This window comes from Denticeps clupeoides, chromosome 2, assembly GCF_900700375.1.
Source record: "Denticeps clupeoides chromosome 2, fDenClu1.1, whole genome shotgun sequence".
Classification (NCBI taxonomy): Eukaryota; Metazoa; Chordata; class Actinopteri; order Clupeiformes; family Denticipitidae; genus Denticeps; species Denticeps clupeoides.
Window position 1 is genome coordinate 37368748 of NC_041708.1, and position 27042 is coordinate 37395789.

The 27042-nt window shown below is 47.1% G+C and overlaps 1 protein-coding gene across 4 annotated transcripts in view; it reads right to left on the reverse strand.

Moving 5' to 3' along the window:
- The window catches only part of adarb2 (adenosine deaminase RNA specific B2 (inactive)), a 110321-nt gene that overhangs the window by 70720 nt on the left and 12559 nt on the right, over positions 1-27042 (reverse strand). The window contains exon 1 of one of the 4 annotated variants that reach the window (XM_028968686.1): positions 1991-2012. The exons of the other annotated variants lie outside the window; for them this stretch is intronic. The gene's annotated coding sequence lies outside the window, so the exon portion shown is untranslated. Of the gene's footprint in view, positions 1-1990; positions 2013-27042 lie in introns of those variants that run through there. 4 annotated transcript variants of the gene reach the window in all.

Genomic DNA, 27042 nt, shown 5'->3' on the forward strand with positions numbered 1-27042 from the left:
GTCCCCCGAGGACCCAGGTTCAAGGCTCTGCTCTCTCCCCTGACATCCTGTCAACACAAAGAGCCGAATCCAGGCTCAGGCCATGTGATGTCACCAAGCCAAACACCGGCGTCTGGCTGCAAAATACGAGCCCCGGTTTGGCAGACAGGCAGATAGGTGCACGTGAGGGGTGCTGGTAAAAATGCTAATTTATTGCACCCCCCCCCCCTCCAGCGGCGGTTTCTGCCGGGCCAGGCACAGGCAGACACGTTCGACTCCCTCTCCATTGGAATTGTATTTTGTGCTTGAGTGAATTAGGTGATCATTTTTTATCATACATGCGCCCCTGGCTGCTCGAGTCTGCTCCGAGGAAATTGGAGGGGGAAAAGGAGTTTAGCATTTATCGCGTGCCGAGGTTAATCTCTTTGAAATGGTGGGATTTTCGTCAGGAAGGGAGAGAGCAGGGAGAGAAAAAATTCAGAGCTGCACTCCACAGTGCAACACAGTCATATTTCAAGGCCCTTTCGCTCGTGTCTCTTTTCCCATTCCCTCCTTGTTGCTATCAGACCTTTCACTACCAACCTCATGTATTTTAAATCAAGTGGAGTGTCAGCCGATGGTACATATTGTATATGTATGGCAGGATGTGAACCATTCATTTACCTTCACATCAATCACATTCATATCACACTTTATCACAATCGTATTATTTATTGCGTATACTACACGTCCACCGTACAACATCGCTTTGAGTGCGTGCTTGTGCCGTGTACAATGGCCCCTCAAAAAGGTAGCCGCTCATCTCTGTGAAAAGGTAAACGCGCCGCTATTCATCCGGACCCCATATTCATTCCCTGTACGCAATCAAAGGCGGATGTCGGAGAGCGGCCTGGCCCACCGGGCCTTTCAAAGAGGCGCGCTCGCCTGCACAGTATCTCGAGCCGATAGCGGCGGCCGAGGGGACCACTGGCGCCATTCATCCACTTCTACAGCCACTTTACCAGCTGGGCCCGAGACGCGGCCAGTTCCGGACGACGAGTACATACTGAACTGAGCCGAATGCCACGACTCGCGGAGGAACATCCACCAGGCAGGTCTGTATAGTTGTTGCACGACTATGATGCATCGCACCATGTCCCCGACATGTATCTTCTTTCTCATATGAATTAGGACCGAACGAGTGGCCAAGCTGAATTCAACATGGCTTCCATGATTATGGGAAACTACGATACTAGGAGTGAAGGTAGAAAAACTAGTTAGACAGATGCTATACGAACAGACATTTCGGGTGCTGAAGAAAAGCTTGAAGGCATGCTACAGCTTTCACACTGGCCAATTTTAAGAAACAACATTCCATATTTTTTTTGAGTCTTTGTGACTCATGCATACTGTGGCACCCACTGTACAATGAAATACTTGCACCCGTGTACTAAACAGCGCACCGAGTATTCATGCTATTCATGCAGAATTGAAAAAGACAGGGCCGAGCGGCGAGTCGCATCATTTCGACTTGTCATTGTGAATCTCTCGGAGTTGTAACACGTTACTGTGATTTATAGAAGGTGAAATTTCTGATGCAGCCATTTTTTTTTTTTTTTTAAACTCCCCCGAGAGATAAGTCACTGATGGCAAGATTGCTGGTCCATCCATTTATAGAACGTGTCAGTTTGTCTGTGTGTGTGTGACCGGCTTTGAAGGCTGTCTGTCAGGCCCGCCGAAGCCGTCCAGCTGCACCGCTGTCGTTGGCTGTGAGGGGGAGGGAGAGCCGGGGCGGCGATGCCAAAGTCAGAACCCCCTGTGCCTCCTGCACCACCTGCTAATGAGGTGTGACTTGTCTTCCCTCCCTCCCCTGTCTGCTTCTCTCCAACCTCCCCAGTCTCCTGCACTCAATAGGAGTTAGAGATCCATCCATCAGGGGTGGAAACAGGCCTTGAGGTCTGACTGAGGTTCCACCGGTTCTGTGTATAGAATGGGAAATAAAAAGCTACAATGACCATCATTTTGTACTGACCTGAACTCCCGGGTCAGGTGGAAAAAGCCCCTCCCTGTCGGCAGGAAATAAAGTGAAGTGATTGTCACATGTGATACACAGCAGCACAGCACACGGTGCACACAGTGAAATTTGTCCTCTGCATTTAACCCATCACCCTGAGTGAGCAGTGGACGGCCATGACAGGCGCCCGGGGAGCAGTGTGTGGGGACGGTGCTTTGCTCAGTGGGGATTCGAACCGGCAACCTTCTGGTTGCGGGGCCGCTTCCTTAACCGCTAGGCCACCACTGCCCGTTAGCTTGGGCGAAGTGGGGGCGCCCCATTTTTCAGAATTCCCACGGTCCCTGCACTGAGATTACGTTTCCTAATCGGACTTATTACAACACTGCATGTGTGTGTGTGTGTGTGTGTGTGTGTGTGTGTGCACGGCCACGTCTCAGCATGTGCGCAGCATCAACATTTACACGCAGTTAACATTCAAGTATGGCGCGTTAATCGTGTCAGATTGCGTTCATTTGGGGACACGGCACCCCCAGAATAGGCGCGTTTATCCAGACCCTAAACCCGAATTCTTCATCAGCATGGCGAATGGCTTATTTCTGCTCAGCACTCTCGCTAATTGCGCTTGTATTATAAAACCGTATTCCCTACAGAGCTTTGCCAATTGCAGCTTTTGTTAAAACGTGTGAAGTACAGTTGTAATTTAATAAACCTCATTAAGGCTTGATGAGGGGGGGTGTACATTTTTTTTTTAATTCTGACTGCTCACGGAATGTCCTAGAAATGCCCTGTAAAGCCCGCCCCCTGAAACGAATCCTTAACGAAGGCCCAACCCGCCGCTAATCGCCAAGCGACAGGCGTGGAACGCTTTAGGCCTTCTGCGCTTCAACGCTCCGTTACCGGAGCACGCGCCGGTTCTTCAGCGAGGATGCCGATGGCCGCCGAGGAACCCCGTTCGGCGAAGGTGGGCACTTCCACACCCGCGTGGAGGCTACAAGCGAGGCTGTTCGCCGGTGTAATTCTCTACTAATGAGAGTGACAGGAACATCGCGGAACAGTAGTTTATGATAATTGCTTTTTGTAGCCGTGAGTTACAGAGAAATTGTTTCAGTGATTAAAAGGCGAACGTTCTTCTCCAGCAAAACGCCAGCACGGCCTTGAGGCTGTGTGTGTGTGTGTGTGTGTGTGGGTGATATTAATGAACGCTACTGTATATTTCGCTTGGCTAATTTTAGACATCGTTCCGAGCGTTCGGGGGGGGGGGGGGGGGGGGGGGTTGGGGGGGGAACAGCATCATGAGGCTCCACCAGCGCGCCGATGATGGGGAACCCCCCGGCGGGTGAACGAGTGCGACTTTAAAAGACACAGAAGGGAGCAAAATAAAAATTATTTTTACAGGCTCTTGAGGGACGAGGGGAGGTGTTCAAGCGAATCAAAGGGAGAAAAGCTGACATGAAAGGGCCTCCTCGGCTCGGTTATTGATCGCCGTTCACCGGCAGCCGTTTCTGAGACAAACCGAGCGGAAATCCCCAAAGGTGATCATTAGAGGCGGACGCGAGCGTCGCTCAACATCGGGGAGCCCCGCGCCGCCGCGGTTAAAGCGAGGAGCCGCATCAGGATTGTGACGCCGGTCGATACCCACAGGGCACCGATGGATCACGGGACGGGCGGGGAGACCTGTGATCATGAATGGAAGAGGGAAAGTGGTTCGGGGGCTCTTATTCACCACAATTTACTACAAATTGGGGGGTGCGCGGGGGGAGCTCGACCTTAGGGCGCAATTCAGCCCGCCGGTTGTTGCTAATGTGGCTTTTTGTGGCTAATTACGTTCAACGCGGCTCCGCTATGATCCAAGAGCTCGGCTTCATAAAGCATACGCGCCAATGACTGTGCGAAAGGATAAAAACGGCTTCGCCATATGCTGGGGTATGCTTAGAACCGCCTCCCGCTGCGAGAGTGGAAACCGTCTGAATAAAATATGTCACGTCATATTCAAAAAGCACGTCTCAAGTCAGCAGTTCCAAGCAAAAAGTTTCATTTAGAACCTCGACAAGGTTATAATAAATGATAAACATGTTGAAGTGATATTATTCCACAGCAGAACCCCCCGGTTCCGAGCCGCTTCTGGATTCGGTGCTCATGCGGTTTATTCGGTGAAACGTGGGGAACAGAGATTCAGAATGGAAGGTTAAACGCTGCAGAAATAAATGAGGTGGACATAAAAAGTGCTTATGGCCATGGTTTTTTGGTTCTTTTTCCGTACGCGTACGTCCTCTCAGGACCGTCGTGATACTTCTGTCCTCTCATGTCTCTCTCTCGTTCGTCCCTCCCTCCCTCCCTCTCCCCATAACCAGAGATAAATTAAACAAGGCGCGGTAATGGAGGGGGCACGAGTCCCTGGCAGCGCCATTAGCCTGCCGGCACATTCGTTAAGTGGCCGCGCTCGTTTAGCGGCGTCTGAACGGAGGGCCACCTGCTCCGCACTGTGAAGGGCATTTCCAGACTCCGCTGGGCAGAGGGCTCCGGTTCTCCGGCTGACCGGAATATCGAGTGACGGAGGAGCGGGACTTTATTGCCCACCCGGGCATTGTACTTGTCCCCAGGTTTAATGATTGAACGAGAAGCTGAATGAAAAAGAGGGGAGCGCAGTTCCGCGAGCATGAACCTGCACCGTCAGCCGTTTTACGTCTTTGACAGATTTAAGTCGTTATGCCGTGAAAAGGCTAATTTGTCTTTTGCAAGCAGCGTCTCAGCCAGACAAAAATGTGGGTCCAAATCTGTCCGTCTACCGTCTGCTATTATGCTGCGATGATATGAACTGTACGAGCAAGGACGGACCAGCGCTCCACCCCGTACGGAAAAAACCTCCGATCGTCAGCTGCATGGTGGACTACGCCGGAGAAGCATTCTTCATTCCAGCATGAATGGGCATCAGCCGAACCCTGGTGACTGTTCCATGACTGCATCGATGGACAACTGTATGAACACCATGTTTGTGGTTCTAGTAATATAGACAGAAGAAATAAAAAACATCACGACATGATGTCCTGATTGTATAAATGGAGATAAAAAAGAACAGGTGACTGTGGCTATATGAACAAAACAAAAAGTTGCATATCTAGCTCTATGAATGGAGAACAGTTGAACATTGGGGTGATTTAAAAACACAAAACAGTAGAACCTCAATGTCTATGTAAATATTTCTACACAGAACAGTAGAACCTCAGTATTTAAGTCTATAATGGGAGAATGGTAGAACCGTGGTCTGACTATATAAAAGAGGAACAGTAGATCCGCAGTATTTAAGTCTATAATGGGAGAACGGTAGAACCGTGGTCTGACTATATAAAAGAGGAACAGTATATCTGCAGTATTTAAGTCTATAACGGGAGAACGGTAGAACCGTGGTCTCACTATATAAAAGAGGAACAGTATATCCGCAGTATTTAAGTCTATAACGGGAGAACGGTAGAACCGTGGTCTGACTATATAAAAGAGGAACAGTAGATCCGCAGTATTTAAGTCTATAATGGGAGAACGGTAGAACCGCGGTCTGACTATATAAAAGAGGAACAGTATATCCGCAGTATTTAAGTCTATAATGGGAGAACAGTAGAACCGTGGTCTGACTATAGAAAAGAGGAACAGTAGATCCGCAGTATTTAAGTCTATAATGGGAGAACGGTAGAACCGTGGTCTGACTATATAAAAGAGGAACAGTAGATCCGCAGTATTTAAGTCTATAATGGGAGAACGGTAGAACCGTGGTCTGACTATATAAAAGAGGAACAGTATATCCGCAGTATTTAAGTCTATAACGGGAGAACGGTAGAACCGCGGTCTGACTTTATAAAAGAGGAACAGTAGATCCGCAGTATTTAAGTCTATAATGGGAGAACGGTAGAACCGCGGTCTGACTTTATAAAACCGCAGGAATGAGGATTTACGGCCGTTTTAGCAGAGAGGACCACGGTGCGAGTGTACAGATGGGAAGTGGTAGAACCGCGGTGGCAGTGGCCGTTGTTTGTTTGGAGAACGCACCTACGCCCTCGGTGTGGCCCGCAGCACCGGAGCCCTTGCCTGATGTCAGCGAGGATAAATGAGGCGCGAATCTGCAGGGGCCGCAGGAGTAATATGTTCCGATGCTGCGTCCTTGTAAAACCCGTTTAAAAGCCATAAATTATCCCCCGCCCCTTTTTGCCGGTTCCCCGCTCTCTCCAGTTCTCGTGTTTGTTCTGTCGCCACGTGTGGATATCCTGTCGCTGTACAGGCGGAGGTACGACTCCACGCTCGTCTGTGATCATCTCTACCTGCGGTGCCACAAAAACATTTCACGAGTCTTATGTAGTCCAAATCTTCGCATTATTACCAGAGTCACGACGGGTTCTACAGACTGAAGAATCGAGACCCTCACCTCTTCGTATCCACATTGTGCAGGATGGTTGATGTTCCATATCACGGTGTTCTTTATTGATCGCAGCAGCTCACTGAAGGATGTTTTCTGCATTTGCAGGATTTTTGTTTATTATAAGCAATTCTAATAAAAGGCTTTACATGTGGCGTGGGTATCTTCTCCCACTGATGGTGTGTGTGTGTGTGTGTGCGGGTGCGGGTGTGTGCTGCAGAATTTGGGCATAGTTCTGAATAGAACTCTATGAATAGCAAGTGAAAATGCATAACTAGGTCAGGATGTAGTGCTGAATTCTGTATTCTCTTCTTCTTAAAAAGATCAAATTGTTGTAATGCATTTTTAAATAAATTACATAAACGAGTCAGTTGTTGTTTTACTAAAAGCAGAATCAGATCGGCCTACAGTTGCTAAATTACAGTTTGCAGTTAAAATATGAGAACATGGGCTCTCTGGGGAGGTTTTTTTTAATCATCGCTGCTGTCTGGTGAAAAGTGACTTTAGTTCTTCCCTTTATTTCTGATACACAAGTTGTTGTGTTTACCTGGATATTAGGGGTGCGATACCGTACCTCGGTTTTTAGCTCCAAACTACTTCAACCCTTCACAGATTCATTTTTTCAAGTCGCTCGACTGTGTTTCTTCCAACTTTTGTCTCTCAGGTCCCCCCGCTAGTGTCGGGAAGGAGTCTTCACATTAACAGGCTATTGTTAAACTGTAGGTTTTAAAGGGCGAAAGTCCTCCCCGTGAGTCTATGTCCAGTCAAGTCCCTCTAGGGGGGACTAAATGGTTCAACATTTTACACCCCTACTGGATACCCCATTCTATGTTGTGGCATTAATGTACTGTATTAATAATAAAGAGTTCCAGAGATGAAGGGGTTTCAGTCGCAGTTGTGCACGGTATATGAATATGAATCTTTTTGTTTTCTGCAGGTGTTAATATCGAGGTGTGATACACCCGGGACAGGGGGTAAAAAGGACATGTTGCCCAACCTCGTCACTTTAACCTCTCCGCTTTAGATTCTTCTCTGGAAAACAGGTCCCCCTGCCTGCCTTTAGCCCCCAAAAACCAGGACTTTGGCCGCAAAGCCCATTCAGAGAACGTCCTGTGAAGCCTGCAAAGTACAAAGTAGGAGTCGGACTGACCTGCGAACCGCGATCATGCAAAAGAACGGCTAATTGCCAGCGGGAAGACGGAACAGTGGGAGTGGATCTGAGGCGAGAACAGCGAGTGAGAGAGAAGGGAACGTTCAGCGCGGTCACAATCACCACAATCACACAGGAGAAGCGGAAAAAAGGGGGAATGCAGATGCACACACACACACACACAGAGATCGTCCTCAGGCTAAACATCATTTCTCCTCGAAGACAAAGACAGCCACCTCAGGGATAAGCCCCGAGGAGATCCACACACAGACAGTCATGACACGCTCCCCCAAGCAGTCTGTATTTATGCTTTTTAGGGAAGTATGGGAGTAAAAACTGTGAATATTAACAGTAGGGCGGGGCAGTGGTGGCCTAGCAGTTAAGGAAGCGCCCCCGTAATCAGAAGATTGCCGGTTCGAATCCCGAGCCGCCAAGGTGCCACTGAGGTGCCACTGAGCAAAGCACCGTCCCCACACACTGCTCCCCGGGCGCCTGTCATGGTGCCCACTGCTCACTCAGGGTGATGGGTTAAATGCAGAGGACACATTTCACTGTGTGCACCGTGTGCTGTGCTGTGTAGCACAATGACAATCACTTCACTTTCACTTAGTGTGGCCGATGCAGCACAGTTAACGTACCCAGTTATTGTGGGCTTGACCACGGATTACAGTAAATTACGAACAAGCCGACTTTTCATCGTGAAGAGTTAACATGCGTGAAAATGCATGCAGAGATGCCACATTCCTTCATGCACCATGGAATTGAGTAACAAGAGAACGTTTGTAGCATGTCTGCTGCCGGTGTTATGATGAGGCCAGTGGTGGCGTGATCGGGGTTCGCCAAGGTGCCATCGTCACGCACTGCTCGCTCTGGGGTCGGGTTAAACACAAAGAACACGCTCCACGGCGTGCTTTCGTGACGATCGCGCGTATTTTTACGGCAGTGCCGCACTGGACACCTCTGCTCTGTGGTCTGGCGAGTTCGGTAAGTGCAGTGTCGCTCTCTGCGAGACCCTCCAAAGCTCCCCCTTCTTTATTTTATTATGTGCAGATGACAGCTTCTGCTAAGGAAGTGCTTTTTTCCCCCCATTGTCCTTCTAATGACAGCGAGATGACATTTCCTCTCTCGGGCGGCTGCTGCTGTTAATGCACAAGCTCTGTGTGTCGGTAAAGTGAACATTCAACCAAAGTGCTTGTTTTTTGGGGGGGTTTTCTTACGTTTCAATACACTGGATGCTGCATGCATGCAACAGACTTCTGTCCTGCACACATTTGCAGATTGTAGGTGGTGCAACATGCAATCAAAACGGAGAATTTTGTACAGGAAAAGTGCAGATTTTGCACATTCGCAATCCAACTCTATTTGCCTGTATTAGATATGTGAATGGTACAATGAAATCAAGCTACTTGTGAGTAATTTCCATTCGTACACCATTGGCTCAGGGAAACTTGTCCTGCACCTACACCAACACAGGGTGTTTCCACTTTACAAATCCATGCTTTTCAGCAACGGTGCAGCTCCAACTCCACTGAAACAAAAGTACTTAATTCAACGTACACTAGCCTCTCTGCACCATCCAGTAGCCCCAAACGTGGACAGAACCTTTCTCCAACGCACCATGCTGGAACATTTTAATATCGACAAAGCTATTCTCTCGGACTAATTCATACCTGCCCTGATCGCTCCACTCTGGAAGGAAGTCCATTTCTGACAAGGTGTTTTAGTGGAGTTTTTTCCTTGTGAGCAGAAAGGGTGTCACCTGTCGAGCCTGTCAAAGCCCATTGACACATATATATGATTTTGGGCAAAAATAAGAAATTAATGAAACTGTTGTAGAAAAAAAGTTTAGGCTCTTTCAGAAATATTCTCAGATAGACAATTGTTTTGTCCAACGTGGAATTGATTTAAAGTCCAGTCCAGACATTGTACACGGTAGTACCCCATTTACCCCCAGGTTCCAACCCCATTTACTACCATCATATCCCTGAGCAAGACACTTAACCCTGAGTGTCTCCAGGGGTACTGTCCCTCTCACTACTGATTGGAAATCTGATAAATGCAGTAAATGGGAATGTTGTAAACGACTATGATATGGAGGAAATGGCTGGTAATAATGACTCGTTATCAGTTTCACGAAAGCAGCATCTGTCACTTGACAGCTGAATACAGTGACACTGATTTAAACAAGCAATAAATCGGGACAAATTCACACTATCTAGTATCTAGTGCATTAGCAAAAGTGTTATTCATTATTTAGTAGTATGTTCTAATTTTTCATCCAAATGACCATAATGCACATTGTTTATTTCATGGAGCAGAATTTAAAGATCCCCTATTATGAAAATGTCCCTTTGTGAGGTTATTTAATATTAACGAGTCCCCGAGCCTGTCTATGGTCCAAGAATCTATGGTAGCTAGAAATAGCGATAGGTGTAAGGAGTCCATTGGTTGTTCTGCTTCACCGTTCAGAGAGCAGCATCTCAGACGGCCGGAGCTGGAATTTGTCCCCTTATGACGTCATAAGTGGAACGGTTACACCCCGTTCCTCATGCTTTTTCCACCAAGAGAAAAGCCTGTATAATGTATTGTGGTGGCAGAGGCCGGCCAAGGGTGTGAGACCAGCATGCTTTGCGGGTCTGTAAGTAGTGGGACATGTGCGGTACACTGTTGGGTAGATGGGCAGGTTCAGGGGTGTTTGCTCTCCTCCTGGTCCCGCCTCTCTCCTCCTCATTAGCATTTAAAGCTACAGACGGTAAAACGGCGCGTCCTGGGAAATCTCATTGTGGGACTGGATCAAAGTGGCTGTAATTCTGCACCAAGGCTGAATTTCGGAAAGAGACGTCAGATACCGTATTAGGGGACCAACAAGACCAATATGTTCCATCTCATGCAAGAAAAATTCATAATAGGGAGCATTTAAATAAGGAGTTCAGTGTATTTTACATGCTGTACTTTGTATGAATTTGAATAAAACACACACACAGAGAAAGCAGGGCAGAAGAAGCCAGTCTCAGAGTGACAGTCCCCTGCACCTTCCCATGATGCCTGTAACTGCAGGTAGTAATTAGCGATTAAAAGTGGGGATCGGAGCACAAAAGCGCACCACAATCACCGAGCACATCTTCTTTAGGAGCCGTCCACAATGGCTGGTAATTAACTAGGTAATTGGCCAGAGATGTCTGCGGTTTCCTGAGTCGTCGCTTATTTTCGTGTCATTTCTCCGCTTCTCCTCGTCGATACCTCCCCTAGCTGGCCCGCCCCCAGACGACCTCCGGACCGCAGCCAGGGCTTCAAACATCTGTTAAGCTAATCCTCACAGTGCCCTCCTGGCACTCCGATCGGCTGTTCATGATACTTTAACTGTTATAAACCCTATATAACACTTTATTCATGCTAAATTAACACTGTCATCGCATGTATATTTTCTATATTTTGTGTACAGTGTAATTTGTATATATTATGTTTACTACTATTTTATTTGTTTCTTATTAAATTCTTTCTTATTTCCTGTTTTAACTATGTGCCTCACAATGAGTCGACTGCACCTTAAATTCCGTTGTCCCCTGAGAAGTGACAATGACAATGTCTTGTCTTATCTGATGTTAACACAACCAGGTTGGACCTCCTTGCCGGACTACCACACACTGGCAGAAGTTCAGCGCGTGAAGGCGTCCCGCAGCCCGGCTGGGAAGTGTGTCAGTGGCGGGTTTACTTTTCAATAAAGAGGGGAGACACTCAGCCTAATCTGCACTAATGGAGTGCGGCGAAGAAGAGGGTTACGCGGGTGAGGAGCGAAGGGCCGCAGCACTCTTGGGTCTACAAGTGGGCCGATTGATTTTTACTCACGGGCTAAAAAAACAGCCTCCTGCACTCAAGACCCCCCTCTTTTAAAATAATGGCGCAGTCCTCTGTCTAGTAATTGCCAATAATTATTCTTTTAGTAGCAGAGCCTCATCGATCTCGCAGGCGAGGACCCCTTGCCGAGGCGACCTAATGGCTTTTCAAACGTATTATTCCGTTATCATCGGGGGTCCGAATCAGGATTAAGTTCCCGTTGTCACACATATGGGAAACATGCTTCTTCTGGCTTCATTGGAATTGTTCTAAAGTGCATTAGAGTATTTACATTTACAGCATTTACCAGACGCCCTTATCCAGAGCGACTTACAGTCAGTAGTTACAGGGACAGTCCCCCCCTGGAGACACTCAGGGTTAAGTGTCTTGCTCAGGGACACGATGGTAGTAAGTGGGGTTTGAACCTGGGCCTTCTGGTTCACAGGCGAGTGTGTTACCCACTAGGCTACTACCACCCCAGTACATTGTTGTGTATGATTAAAAGTCCTACGTGCTACATTCAAGTACATTCAAGAAAATCTAGCACAAGGGGACAAAAACGTTTTTTTAGACTAAAGACTTGGGACACTTCTTAACAGCCACCCTAAATTTTCCATCAGTCAATATATCTGCTTCCGTCTCACAGTTGGATACTGAGCGAATAGGCTTTAATTCAAGGAAGCAGGTGTTCAAATTCTGACCAATCAGAAGCTCCGTATCGGCTTCAGCCTTCATAAACCAAAACTCGTGTTCAAGTTGAGCTTTATCGACATTTCAGCTACATACATGTTAGACGGTACACAGTGAAACGAAACGTTACACAACGTTACGTACTGACATAAAGTGACCGTGTGCGACAAAACAAACCTGCACAAAAAGTGCAGACAAAAGTAACATTTAAGTCGAACTGTAGAGAACACACATAGACAACAAAGCAGACAGACACTAAACCAATGAAATGAATCCTGAAGACGCCAAAAGAGCGCAATTTCTGTAGTAACAGTTCAAATACTGCTGTAATAGATAATGAGGTAAAAGGTAGTGTGTTGTGTGTCTGTTCTGATGAGGGCCCGAACTGGCAGTGAGGACCCGAACGCTTCGGGACCATTTTCCGGATGGTAGGAGGGTGAAGAGTGCATGTGAGGGGTGCGCTGCTGGCTTCCCTGATGCAGTGAGTGTGGTAAAATTGCACCGTTTTGGATCCGGACAGGCCGCTGCGGGCTCGTTATTCCATCTTATTCCACTTCCTTCAGTGCACAACACGTTCTACAATCTTCTTTATGGTTTAAGGTAAAATGTTAAAACTTGCGCTAACTGAAATTGTATTTGTGGTGTTTTATGCATGTTTACGTTGGTTCAGATATTCTGGTTTACTGTATAAATCAGAATTGGCTCGTTGTGGTCGATCCACGTCCCGATAATCCCACTGTGGCCTCAGCCGATAATCAATCAATAAGTGGAGTCATGCCGTTCGCAGCCCGAGCAAGTTAAACCAGATTCCCTCAATTTAAACTCCGCCGCGGAATTGTCCCCTTCCGGCGCCCGGCCGCGCACGTGAGCGCACCGGCGCTCGTTATCTCGATTTTGCCGTACAATAACGCGGTAATGAGTGTTCGCGTTCCCCCGCGGAAGCCGTACTTCAAATATCCCGATATGAAGACGTATCTCTCTTACTTTTCCAATTACGCTCCACTCAGATTAAGGTGTCGCCGTGGCACTTGTTTCCTTGACAACACCGGGGCTCCTGAGCGCGCGGGTCTATAAGTGGAAGAGAATAAGAAGAAGGGAGGAGGAGAAGGAGAAAAAAAAAAAAAAAAAAAAGCCTCCCTTCCCCGCTCCTTCTTTATCTTTCCATCACCTGTCTCAGATCAGGGAATTCGTTTGCCACGCTTTCAAATGGTTAGCAGGTGCCGGAGCGGCGACAACCAACAAAAGTACTAATGAAACGTGTTCTGTTGTCCTGGCGGCCATTATTATTAATGTATTTGTAAGCTCTGTTCGGCGTAATTGATTCGCTCTGCTTTCCCTTTTCCCGCCTCTCCCCTGCGCCGTAACCGCAACGTGATGGATGAAGTTGGCGGCGACTTCATTTCTGCTCCCCGCAACCAAGCAATGCCTGTCGCCATCGAGCGCTATCAGTCGTGTGTGTGTGTGTGTGTGTGTGTGTGCGTCGCTCTTTGATGTTTCTTCTTCCCATCACGCCGCAGCCTCATTATCAAAAGCAGCAATTAAAATATCTTGTCTGGGAGGTTTGAATGGGGCTCGCCGTCTTAATCCCCCGGCATGTAAACCGAGCCGCGCATAAAACGACCCATTATTTCATTAATCATCGTAAATACACACCTTGCCAGCGATGTGTGTGTGTGTGTGTGTGTGTGTGTGTGTGTGTGTGTTTACATCATTACTGCCACTTTATGCGCTGCACTCTGACCCCTCGTTCGGAGGCTGAAGTAAATGCCTTGTTTTTCTCCCTCGCCCTCGCCACCCCGACCAAAAGGTCACGAAGCGTGACCCCGGTCCGTCCCCGAGTCCCTGCGTGTGTGTGCAGGTGGTAAACACTATAGGGGCGATGGGTAAGGGCATTAACAGGGCTGTTCATGTTCATCGATAAGATTAATTGCAAGTATTTCATGTGTTAAAAAACGTGGCCGTGTCTCGCTCACCCCGTTGTGCTGTCTAGACGGCAGCTTCTGACAGCAACTACACTCTCGCATTTATGCCCATTACAGAGGTGTTCGTGTTTTTAATACAAATGATTATGATTTACAGCAAATTACCCCCCAAAAAAACGGAATAGAATTTCTGGCTGTAATTAGCTTGACTACAATAAAGTAAAAGGAAAATAGAGGTAATACGGGACTTAAATACCCAACAATGTGGGCCAGTCGAGAACGTCGTCGTGACCCATCATGCTGCCCTGAAGTGAAGTGATTGTCACAGCAGCACAGCACACGGTGCACACAGTGAAATTTGTCCTCTGCATTTAACCATCACCCCGAGTGAGCAGTGGGCACCATGGCAGGCGCCCGGGGAGCAGCGTGTAGGGACGGTGCTCAGTGGCACCTCGGCGGATCGCGATTCGAACCGGCAACCTTCTGATTACGGAGGCGCTTCCTTAACCGCTAGGCCACCACTGCCCCTCAGTATGCAGTAAGGTGCCATTAGGGTGACGATACCAACGGGGTACCATTAGCCTACCTGCCTCCACTGGCACCAGTCACTTTAACCAGCGAAAACACAGACGGCGGTGGAGGATGGTGACGTTCCATTGTAGTTTAATCAAGACCTCCCGGTTCCCCGTGACACGCTGTTCCACCACCATCCACCTACACAAGGCTCTCATCACAGTCCAGAGGACCCGGGGGGCGTTCCTTTACGCCGAGTCACCATCAGCTGCCAATCATCACTGTTGCCAAGGTTGCCTCAGCAGAACCCCTGCAGACAGCCTTCCTTACAACACTCACAGCCGCAACGGCTGGCATCCATCACCATCAAGAGAAGGCAGGAGGAGGGACGTGGCGGTGATGGTGCTGGAGGAGGGTCAGGGGCTGGTGATGCGTTAAATACATCATTTCTGGTCACGCTGAGGGTCAGGCCTGGATTTTGAATGATGGTGCCGTGGCGCGTTCCAATGGGGCTCGTCGGATTCACGGCACTGAGGAAAAATTCGGAATAATCCATATTCACTGCATTCAGCCACACCTCATCGCAGGTGAAATGGACTTTTCACTTCCACTGTATTAATCTGCGTTAATCTCAATAAAACGTACGCCTGTCAATTCATGTCAAGGTCAGTCTGTTAATCATGGTGCCCACTGCTCACTCAGGGTGATGGGTTAAATGCAGAGGACACATTTCACTGTGTGCACCGTGTGCTGTGCTGCTGTGTAGCACATGTGACAATCACTTCACTTTATTTATTAGGCTGTTGTATATAAAATAAATGCTGAGGCCGTGTTTGGCTGTGCATTCATTTTTATTTCATTGCGAGTACTAGTTAAACATTGAAATGAACACAGTCAACAGAGTCATGTTGGGTTCACTTCCTGTGTTGGGTCTAATTCCTGACACAGATGCGAAATCCCGACATTTAGATGGAAACGAACAGGGCAGGAAGTTTACGGCATGCCTGGCTTTTCAAAAAAAAGGATTGATACTCAGACATGAATCCGTATTTAAAACGAGTATCGACATCGATTTTCATTTGCGAGCGATGTATTGGTGTCAAGACTGAATCCCACAATGTGCCTCATACAGTAGTTGTCTTATTAAGCTCATCATCACTTGGAACAGCATTGGACCCCACCTCGCTACCGGCGGGGCGATCAGGAAGAACGCTCCTAACACAGATTTATGAGGCTGTTTAATTAAGGGAAGACGCGGGAGGAGCCGCGCATCTGCCGGGCTCGCGGCCGCACGATATGAAGATATGAAGGACCCTCAGAGGTGAAAGCACGGCCATCAAACATAATTCACAGTCTTGTCTAATTCGTGGCCTGATGATGAAAGGCTCTTGATTATGTTGTGGAAGATTAAGGAGCGGCTTGGAAGCATGTGTCCCCACCGGCCCGTCCCCCACACTGACACACACACACACACCTGCCGACGGTACGTATCTGCCGTAAATAAAAAAAAAAGCGATAATAAAGTAAAGAGACGCGAAGTGAAACAGTGATTATGACAAAACGCGTGAATAATTTGGTGTGATGTGCCCCCCCCGGCTTCCCGTGCCACGGCTCAGGACCGAAATCATTCATCTTTACGCCGCTGACAGCTGAGATCATGTCAAGGTTCAGCATCGCATTAGAGGACAGCTGTGGACAAACTGAGCGTGTGTGTGTGTGTGTGTGTGTGTGTAGCCTCAGCACCTGCGTATAAGCCTGTCTGCTGAAGTGAGTGATGGCGGCGCCGTGTATGTTTATGTATGTCCCTGTGTGTGTGTGTGTGTCTCAGCAGGTTAGAGTCCCAGCTGCTCGTGGAGGTTCCCTCAGAGCTGCGCCACCAGTCAGGAGTTCCAACTGCTTCTCACTGAAGGCACATAAAGGAGCAAGCAAATAAAACACGTTTCATATTTTTGCTCCTGAAGTAGTTCCTCTGGTCACCTTGAGTGTGCAGAGAAGCTATGAAGGTCTTTATTATTTAAATGAATAAATCTGTTTTTATTTCTCCGTGCTCGGAGGTAAAGTTTTAACTGGCGGTGCATGAACCTCGAATATCTAGTACATATCCAGTATTTCTCTGTGTCTGTGTCAGGCGTTTTCTGCTCGTTCTTCAGTCTCTTGCTGCTGCTCCATGCGTCCGTACCGAGGTCTCCGGTTGCGAAGGTGATGTTTCTGGATCCGGCAGATGACCTTGTGGACGTGCGCTGCCCGGTCATGTGGTGTGTTGCGGTTTGAAGAACAGAAAGGTGCTTCCGTATGTGACGGATGGATAAAGCGGGCGGAGTGAGGGACGATCAGGGCCACGCCGGGCCGCGGTGAGAGACGCGGGGCGGGACAGACGTCCACTTTAATTACTCACCTGTCAGCCGACAAGCTTTCTGCAATTAAGCGCCATTCTTATGCAGATGATAATGAACGAACATGTGTTCAGAACTCAGGTGGGGTATTTTTAAATGCTGGACAATATTGACCGGGGAGATGGTGGGAAAAAAAAAAAAAAAAACGTACACACATTTAGTCACTTGGGAAAGTTTTTCCCGAATCCATCCAAATTCTCACCTAAGAAAAATGGAGGACGCGAGGCGTTAGAAAATAATGAGACCCCAGAGCGCAGTTGGATCTCCGCCTTCGTGTTCGATCCAGATCACTTTCGTTTTGTACAGATACACAGTTTTTTTCTTTAATGCAAAGTTTACGGTTTAAAGGACTTTTCTATCTCCAGGCCCCGCCTTCATTGAATATTAATTAATGTAATGGGGCCAACATGATGATTTGTTCAGAATTAATTACTATATGTAGCAATGTGTGTTTGTATGCCGTTGGTAGTGGGTAAGTGGGTAACACACTCGCCTATGAACCAGAAGACCCGGGTTCAAATCCCACTTACTACCATTGTGTCCCTGAGCAAGACACTTAACCTTAAGTTGCTCCAGGGGGACTGTCCCTGTAACTACTGATTGTAAGTCGCTCTGGATAAGGGCGTCTGGTAAATGCTGTAAATGTAAATGAATTAATACTCTATTGTTGCCCTGTACACTTTTCTGAAAAATGGCACAATTCATAATTTTTTAGGAGGACATGAATTACATCGTCCCTGCCACTAGTTCAATGGCAGACATTCCTTTGGTGGGGCACCCGGGACACATGGGAACACAGTACACAGCGGAGGCTACGTGAACTTTAGATGCTGCGTCCACTTTCTTTACAATTTGGTGCTTAAATGAAAGAATTTTGACGTGGGCCGTTGAACCTGATTGGCCGTCTCTAAAACCCTGTAGAAGCGGAATAAGCAAGGCGCAGCGGCGTGCGGCGTCTCTTTAATTCCACATCGTGATAAGTCTCGAGGACCAGGTCCGCAACAGCTTTCACCACAGGAACACAATTTAACAAACCTTCTGAGCTGCAGAGTAGGTGCACTGGGAGAACACACACACACACACACACACACACACACACACACAATCCATGCACAGTGCATACACACTGCCTCGTTCCCCCCCAGTGACTCGGCGTCCCGCAGGTTTATGGGGCGTCCACTCGGGGACATTACAACTTTATAATGCAGCATGTTCAAATGTGTGCAATCAACAACAGGAAATTTTTGCAGCATCATCATCGCTCAGAAGCCTGAAACAAGCTGGATACACGGTGACCCCCCCCCCCCCCCCTTAAAAAAAGGATACGGCGCGTCCCATATATCTACAATGCATTCATAATTAATTAGCCGTGCATCAATAATACATCTTAGCTACAGGAATTCATCGCTGCTGAAGGGCCTATTTTAGAAAATATTTACCAGGACCTGTATGCATAATGAATGCCGTGCATTCTTACCGCAGGTCCAATGCGGTTCGCTTTGTGCCAGGGTCCTCTATGAGGAGCTGCACGGTTCTCCAGAAGAACCTCACTCTTCCGGTAATGACCCTCCACGCCACCACTCCACTCGTCTTAATAACAGACTCTCCACCGTCAACGAGTTATTAATGACTTTGCTTAAGGACTTTAGGCGAGGAACTTAAAGCCTCCGGAGCGCTGTTCCACCACGAGTGCCTGGACGTGACAGGAACGTACTGGAGTTTAATTGGGACAACTGGTCCAAACCTTGATATTCTTTTTGTAATGCAACAGTGGTGGCCTAGCGGTTAAGGAAGCGTCCCCGTAATCGGAAGGTTATAGGCTGAGGTGCGTCACGATTAGGTGCAGCTGGACACTCACCTGCCACCGATGCTGCATGACAGCATCCATTCGGAAGCTGTGACATTTTATGCGGACCCTGTTTTTGGCCCTCGCACCCTTTTCCTTTGTGTTTAATAAATCATTATTCCCAGTATGTCCCGCCTCTGAGCTTCCTTCCCCTGCCAGCTCGCCAACGTGACACACTGAGGTCCCCTTGATGAAGGTCCCGTCCCCACACGCTGCTCCCATGCTGCTCATGGTGCCCACTGCTCACGAAGGGTGGTGGTTAAATACAGAGGACACATTTCACCGTGTCACCGTGTGCTGTGCTGCAGTGTCTCACAATGACAATGTCACCTCAGTTTCACTTCCACTTGTTTGTCGTCTCAAACCAAACCAGGACTCCCCGATTGTTAAACTGGCTCTGTTCCTGAAACACCTGCGAAACGCCGGAGACGTCACGTCATGACGTTAAAAGTGTTCCGTAGAAATGGAGGCACGTTAACACATCATTTTGGAGACAAGAAGCGGAAACGACAAGAACTCGTGAAGTTCACGCCGAAGTTATCCCTCACAGAGCCGAGTCGCCCAAACAGGCCGGGGTTAATACGCTTCCGCACGGCTCATATTCCAAAGTCAATAGTGAACCTCACAACTCCAGGAGGCAGAAACCCCAAATCAATATTCCTCTTTGTTGGAGCCTAACACTCGTTTTCTATTCATTCTGTAAGCATTTCATTCCAACAACTGGCGGTGAATGTGCTGAAAACACATGCAAACCTTTTGGTGCTTGGTAGCAGATCATTTACGGCAGCACAAAAACCAAGTGCTAAAAAAATCACATAAATATGTCAAATCAATCTGCCTGTAGAAAAAAAAAATTGTGCAATCAAAATAGAAATTCTCAAATTCAAATTTGATTTGTCACGTACACAGTCATACACGGTATGATACGCAGTGAAATGCTTTAGCGACTGATATAGACCGCAGTATTACAAATATTGCAAGTATACAATGAAAACCAATATGCAAATATTGCAAACATAACCAAATATTACACTTTTACGTCTTTAACATAAAATGTGTGTAACAGGTAGGGTGAAGGTGTGCAAATGAGTGAAAGACAATGTATAAGATAAAAAAAGCAAAAAAAAAGAGCAGAGTAAAAAGAGCAGAGGTTTTGTGCAAAGAGAAAAAAGCGCAGTTATTTTGTGCGAAGAGTCCAGAGTGATTGAAAGTGAAAGTGCTGGAGTGTAATGGAGTTCTATGTAGTGTTGTGGTTGAGAGCTCGGATAGCCGGATATAACTCGTCATATCAAAATAATACAAAAATGTATTTAATTTGCCCAAATCTGGTTTATTCCAAATGAAATAGAGAAGCAGATTGATTTGCATTTTTTACAAATTCTTCTAAAAAGTTTTTTCCTGATTTCAGAGCACTTTTTTGAGACCCGCAGACTTTGATCCGTATGTGTTCTGCTAACAGAGGTCAGGAAAGCTGGTCACCGGAATGCCGAAGCCTGGACTGGACACTAGAAGTCCCATTTTGTCCAGGCGCCATGCAGCGGTGAAAGCTCACAGCGTTCGTATTAATGGTTAAAACACGGGGGGGAGGGGATTTGTCCGGTCCGCTTTGTCTCCGCGTCCTCTCCGGGGCGATTTCGAGCTCTGCGGTTAACAGGCCCTCTGAGAGCGGCCGCTTCCCTCCATTTAGCCTTCCGCCACCTCGCTCTCATTGCAGCTATTTTAGCGGTGACGCGCCACGGCCTGGAGACCGCGGATTATAGAGGCCGCTACGTGTTGCTGTGACAGCGAGAGCAACTGACGAACTGTGTGTGTGTGTGTGTGTGTGTGTGTGGCATTCAATCAACCACTTGAACCATAGCAGCCATTTTAGAATCAGCCGATCTGGTTTTATTGCACACAGAGAGCCGAGGTTGGAGAAACGACAGAGTTATCCTCCATTTTTTCACGTATTTAAGGAGCCATTAGAAACTTGACCTTTTTTATATTTAATAGACCCCCGTTCACACTGTTCCCCTGTACCCCGATAAAGGCCAGGCTGTAACAGGAGCACGCGCCTCTGTAGTGCATGGCCCCGGCGTGGCCTGGAACCAACAAACGCACCCGTCTGAAAAAAGCAGTCAGCAAACGTGAGCGCGGGCGGAAATGCTGCGTTAACAGTCCGCCGCCTGCACCTCCGTAACCGCGGGAGCGCCAGAGGACTTGACCCGAGATAAAATTCACTCCCGTGGGATACATAGCTGGAAAAAAAAAAATCAAAACCACATATTACACACACACACAACATATTATACTGCCATATCTTTAATAATAAAACTAGTAAAATCCATCCAATAGTCTGAGAAGTACTTTACAGCTATAAATATGTCATGAATAATAATCATAATAATCCGAATGTCACATATTATATAGAATGTAGAATGAAAAACTAAAAAGGTGCACCTTCCTTAAGAGCCTAACATATTTTATGCTTTATGTATAATATTTATTGCTTCATGACTGTACATCCATTAGATGCACTAATATACGACACATACTATAGGACAAAATAAAAAAGTTATTGAAAAAAAAAACGCTCAGGTTAATGTTAGTGAAGGTCATTCATGAATATGAATTTTTACTTCTTTTCAAATGAAATCACACATTAGGGCCAGTACCACCAAGGCCATTTTCATTAAGAAGAAATCATATGGTTCAATGGACAAAGTATTCGGCGTATTATTATTTTTGGGATCATTTATTTATCGTTACTATTGAAATGAGGGGTTAGAGGGACAGGACGGCTCTTTTGTGAGCGTATCACTCTTCTGATATACTAATTAAGTTCTCCCATTGTGCAGTGGGGAGTCGCCTGGTGGCACGAAGAAAGGCTGAGGAGAAAAGGGAAAAAAAAAATCCAATTCCATCGCTGAGAGGCGTAACAATGACTCCGATGGCAAAAGGCCCGGCGCTGGGGAGGGGGATTCACAACAGCCGAAGCGAGAAAGGTTCTCTTTGACTTGCTATTATTGCGAAGCTGCGCGATGTTGTGATCCGATTTTGCCGCTCGCCGCCATGTGTCCATTTTTGTGTGAATTGACGCGAGTCTCCGCGTTATCAGGAAACAGGGCGATGGTCCTCTTCACAATGCAGCGCTCCTTCCCTGATTGTCTCGCCTTATTGCTGCACGTAACAATTGTTGCACGGTGAAGTCAAATAAATAAATGGCAGATATTTCTGACGGAAATTTCCAGATAAATGAAGGGCAGGATGTGGTATGTGGGCCACAAGGGGGACAGCACTGTGGGGGACAAAGTGGAAAAAGATGGAAAGTGGGAACACAGAGACCAGCAGACAATTAAAGCTGGGACAGTGCATCCAGGAAGTGCGCATAAAGTATTCTACGAAGTTGCTCCAAAGTTCGTGGCCAGTTTACGGTGATATTTTATAGATTTACTGCCATCTGAAGTTGAACTACAACATATCACAGGATTCCCACCTAATAAAGTGAAGTGATTGTCACATGTGATACACAGCAGCACAGCACACGGTGCACACAGTGAAATTTGTCCTCTGCATTTAACCCATCACCCTGAGTGAGCAGTGGGCACCATGACAGGCGCCCGGGGAGCAGTGTGTGGGGACGGTGCTTTGCTCAGTGGCACCTTGGCGGATCGGGATTAGAACCCGGCAACCTTCTGATTACGGGGCCACTTCCTTAACCGCTAGGCCACCACTGCCCCGTTACAACCAAATTACACCTATTACAACCAAAGTATCGTTCAGGCTATGGAATATCTAATTATGTAAGAAGTTTTCCACGATCTACAGGACACAGTTCCCTCTATTTTATCCCAATAATCTGCATATACCAATAAACAATACAGTCATAGTGTTGCAAATGCAGAGGATCCAATTCATAATGAGATATGGGCTGAGTGCAGACAGCTTGGGGACGTCACCCCTGGATCTTCTCTAAATGACCTTCTGCAGCGTCACTGTTACTGGAGGAATCCTGTGGAGGGGGGAATAGAGGAAACGCGCCCACCCTCCCTCCAAGCTGACATCTTCACGAGCGACACCCCCTCAAGTCTCGGCAAGGTGGGATCAGGAGGGGTGCTCATCAGCGCTACGCGTTAACTCGGGGTAAGAGGCGCCGCACGCCGGGTAATGTCCTCGATTAATTGCGTTCGGGAGAATTTTTATCATCTGCTCCCCGCACTCCCCGCCTTGGTAATTATTGTTCTGTCGCCCCGAGGGCCGCTATTCTTTCACAAGCACATTTCTTTTGGATGAGCTGCCAGGATCATCACAGCCATCATAATAAAGCTTAACTGCTCCTTGTGCTTGACACAGGTTCCGTGCAGGAATAACAATAAAAAAAAGTATACATCCGATGCCAGGCACGAATAAGATGTCTTTCATAAAGAGACGTAAATTCGACTGAAATTCCGTAGAATTCCAGTAATTATACTATTATAGCGTGGAATTAGAGCATTGTGCATGTCCTTTCAAATGTCACACAATTGCTGATCACACATAATCCCTTGATGTTTTGAGGTCAGGAGATGTCAAGATCTCACCTAAAGGTTCTGGTCACCCATCAGCGGCGTCATACTTTCCTCAGACACATGCATGCGAGGTTGCAACAAGACTACGGTAGGCATTAAATCACTCGTAACACCGCCCACCTGGCCACTAGAGGGCAGAGTGAAATGTTAATGTGCTGATTATATTCAGAAGATAAGTACCCACCCGTTGGACTAAGTGCCTATCAGACTTTAGCTCACTGTCACCTCTTGAGGTAGAAATAGGTATTACAAGACTGAAACGCTGCTGCGAGCTAGTTAACATGCTAACTTCAGTGAAATACAATACAAATGTCTGAAACTACATTTTCTTTGCAGTTTTTTTTTTTCTATTATTGCGCATTTATTGCTAAGGACCTCCTGGCTTTCATGTACTCCTCGTGGAAATGTGAAAGGGTGAATAAAGTGATGCCAAGTTCCCATCAAACTCCAGCAGACAATCTGGCTGTTCCTACAACGGTCTCATTGACCTAGCGGGCAGGGTTGGATCGGCTGCTGTTGGTGTGAATGTGTCTTTGCGTGTAGACCCGGAGTGTGCAGATTTGACGCTTGACAGTCAGTGACTAGCGGGGAAGGTCGCCTAAGCCTTGAGGACGTAGGAGCAAAGGGGGGGGAAAAAACCCACATTGCGGTGCTGTGCAGCTCTAAACAAGAAGAGCCAACAGGGGTTGGGGGGAGGAAGTGTGAGGGCTAGTGCTGGGGAGAGTTAATAGACTATGACAATAGGGAGGTAAGGCCCTATCTCTCCATGTGTCCTTACAAGGACATTTAATCACTTGCCAGACCTCTGCTGCTGCAGACGGAACCAAAAATATCCGAGACGGAAAGCGCATTAAAAATGGGCTGCAAAAGCGATAATGCATGCAATTAATTTTCCATGCACAGCACCTGAATATGCCTACTTAATTCCCCATTTTAAGAATTAGCAGTTTATAGTTCATAGCTGGAAAAATATATGAACTAGTCAGTGTTAATGTTTTACCTGTCATAATATAATAAAAAGAAACTAACAAGCGTTTTAAAAATTCACAAATTAATCTCAAGCTTTTGAAATGTGAAAGTGACTGATTTTGTCATTGTGAGACAAATGCTTGCCTGTGCATTTACTACAGGACGGGATGGTTTCAGGGGTCTCTTTCAGATCAGAGATTCCAGATCACCCAGCGATCACCCAGCGAGAGACGTTCTCATCCGCCTCGACTTGACCTGGTGTCGGGCGAGACTCACCGTAACCCCCTCAGTTTCTCAGCTTCTTATTTCCAAAGGCAGGAAATACACAGAAACTAATCCATTGCAAATGAGTAATTAATTCCCCCAAACTGTAATGGGATTATTGTATTCATTACATCGTACAAGAATGGTCGACGATTTGTTAGCACCGCACTGAAATTCTGAAAGGCGCCATTTATCCAGTAAAACTGTCATAAATGTGATTTTTAGTCTTAAAACATGAAAGTCTGAGGTGCATTTGTAAAAACGGCCTCATATCAACATTCATTATTACTATTGGTTAGAAGCAAGAAGGTAAATTTCGAGAAAAGGCCCCATTTTTCTGGAAAATGTACATACGTTTTTACAGCGTTTCCTCTTAGGTACAATTTACCAGCAGCTGTGTTTTCTCCTTTATTCACAGCAGGGTGAAACGCCACAAATGTTAGCATTCTTGGAACACTCAGGACGCACGGTTTATTTTATTTCATTTCAGTATGTGGCATGAATAAAAAAAAAAACCCACACCCCGCTGTTCCTGAAAGTGATTTAGCATTTCGCTTGTTTCCCCTAACCGGGTTGCCATGGGTATCCTGGGTCACTCTGGGTCGGGTACCCGCCCAGCGTAGGGCGCTTACAGGAAGTTGGACGTTGGAAGGAAGCTGGAGGGCCCGGCAGACAACAGCACAATACCTCAAGTTCATTCGTATTAGGACACGTATCCAGACTCATGAGTTCCTCAAATCTTACTTTTTTTTTGGGTCCGACCCCCAGACCGCATCGTCTACAGGGTTCTGATGCAGAATTTCACAAACAAAAGGAAACAGGAGGGATTTATATCAAGCCAGACTGCACCTGGACTAAAACTTGAAGGCCTGAAAATGTCCCACTGGTGTCGGACAAAGTTGTATTCGTACAAAACTCTTCACAGAAGAAATATTTCTGGCCACTTTGTCCAACAATTATCTTGCACTCTTCTTAATTACCTGCACAAAGTTGAGGGCCCTTAAAGAGGCCCCGTGGCTGGAAACTGTGCGCCCGACCCTGGAAGGGTTTGTAAAAGTCGTTTTTTTTTGGCTTCGTTCCCTTGCAGCAGCGCTGATTTGAGGATTAAACTCCAACAGTGCGCTGGCACGCAAGGCTCGTTTGATTCGAGGCAATAAGAGAGGTAATCAGATCCGAAAGTAGAGGGGCCGCGGGGGCCAAAGCTGCACGCTCCGGTCAGCGGGCTGCATCTTAATTAATCTCCTACGACTCAAAGCGGTAGCGCCGAAACACCCGAGGCCACAAGGTCCCCGACGCAACCAACACGGGGGCCCCCCCGCCTAGGTTCTGTTCAGCCCTCTGCAGTGGACACCAAATAAAATGGTTTCAGCAAAATACTCAGTGTTTCTTTTTTATTACGTACCTTCCTGCATTACACAGAAATTCATTACATTTACATTTACAGCATTTACCAGACGCCCTTATCCAGAGGGACTTACAATCAGTAGTTACAGGGACAGTCCCCCTCTGGAGACACTCAGGGTTAAGTGTCTTGCTCAGGGACACGATGGTAGTAAATGGTATTTGAACCTGGATCTTCTGGTTCATAGGTGAGTGTGTTACCCCACTAGGCTACTACCACCCCTTTTGATTCAGTCCACGAATGACGGCGTGAACAAACACTTAATTTACAACTACGCTGTGAAAATGTGAAACGATCCGAGGCGAAGTTTTCAACAAAACTACAACTAAATGATCCTTTTTCCACTAAATGATTTGAAGTTGCTTTTTTCCGGCTTAAATCGTATTATTTCATGCTAGTGAGATATAGGTTTCCCCTCGTTTGCTCAAAGAATTACAATTTAATCACCTCCATCGTGACTCCAAATTTGGTCAAATTTGCCCGGGGCGATTCTGCCAGTTTGTCTTTACTTTTATGGATCTCCTAACTAGAGATGAGAAATGGAGCAGAATTAATTCCATACACTATTTGTTTGATTAATATGGACGCGCGACCAGCTTTTATTGGAGGTCGCGGTGCAGTTTTATAGTAGCGGCACGTCGAATTCACAGCCACCAGGGGTGGTAATTTAGCAGACGCCGTCAGACAGCGTCTCTGTCCCGCCGAGAAGCAGACACTACAGAGCCAGAGACGTTCAGCTCAAAGACGGGGCGAAACCCAGCAGTCCTGACAGCCTCCTGTCGGAGAGGAGACACGTTTAACACGAGAGTTCACAGGACACACACACACACACACACACACACAGCATCTCAGCAAGCTGAACTAAAACCTTGGCAGACAGGTGAGACGTCTACTAGGCCAGTGATGCTGATTTTAATTCGTACGGCTGTTCGTGTGTATATCTCACTACGCCACACCACGCCCCTCTGAGCATGAGGGGGCGGGGCCCCGCCGCGGTAAGGGGGACGAGTGACAGGCGGAGCGGAGGGGCGCACCTGTTCGCAGGAGAAGGAAACCCGCCGGATCACATGCGCCCTTCCCTCCTCTGCCGAGAACCAACTTTCTGCAGGTTTTAATTAAGGGGGAAGTTGCACCAATT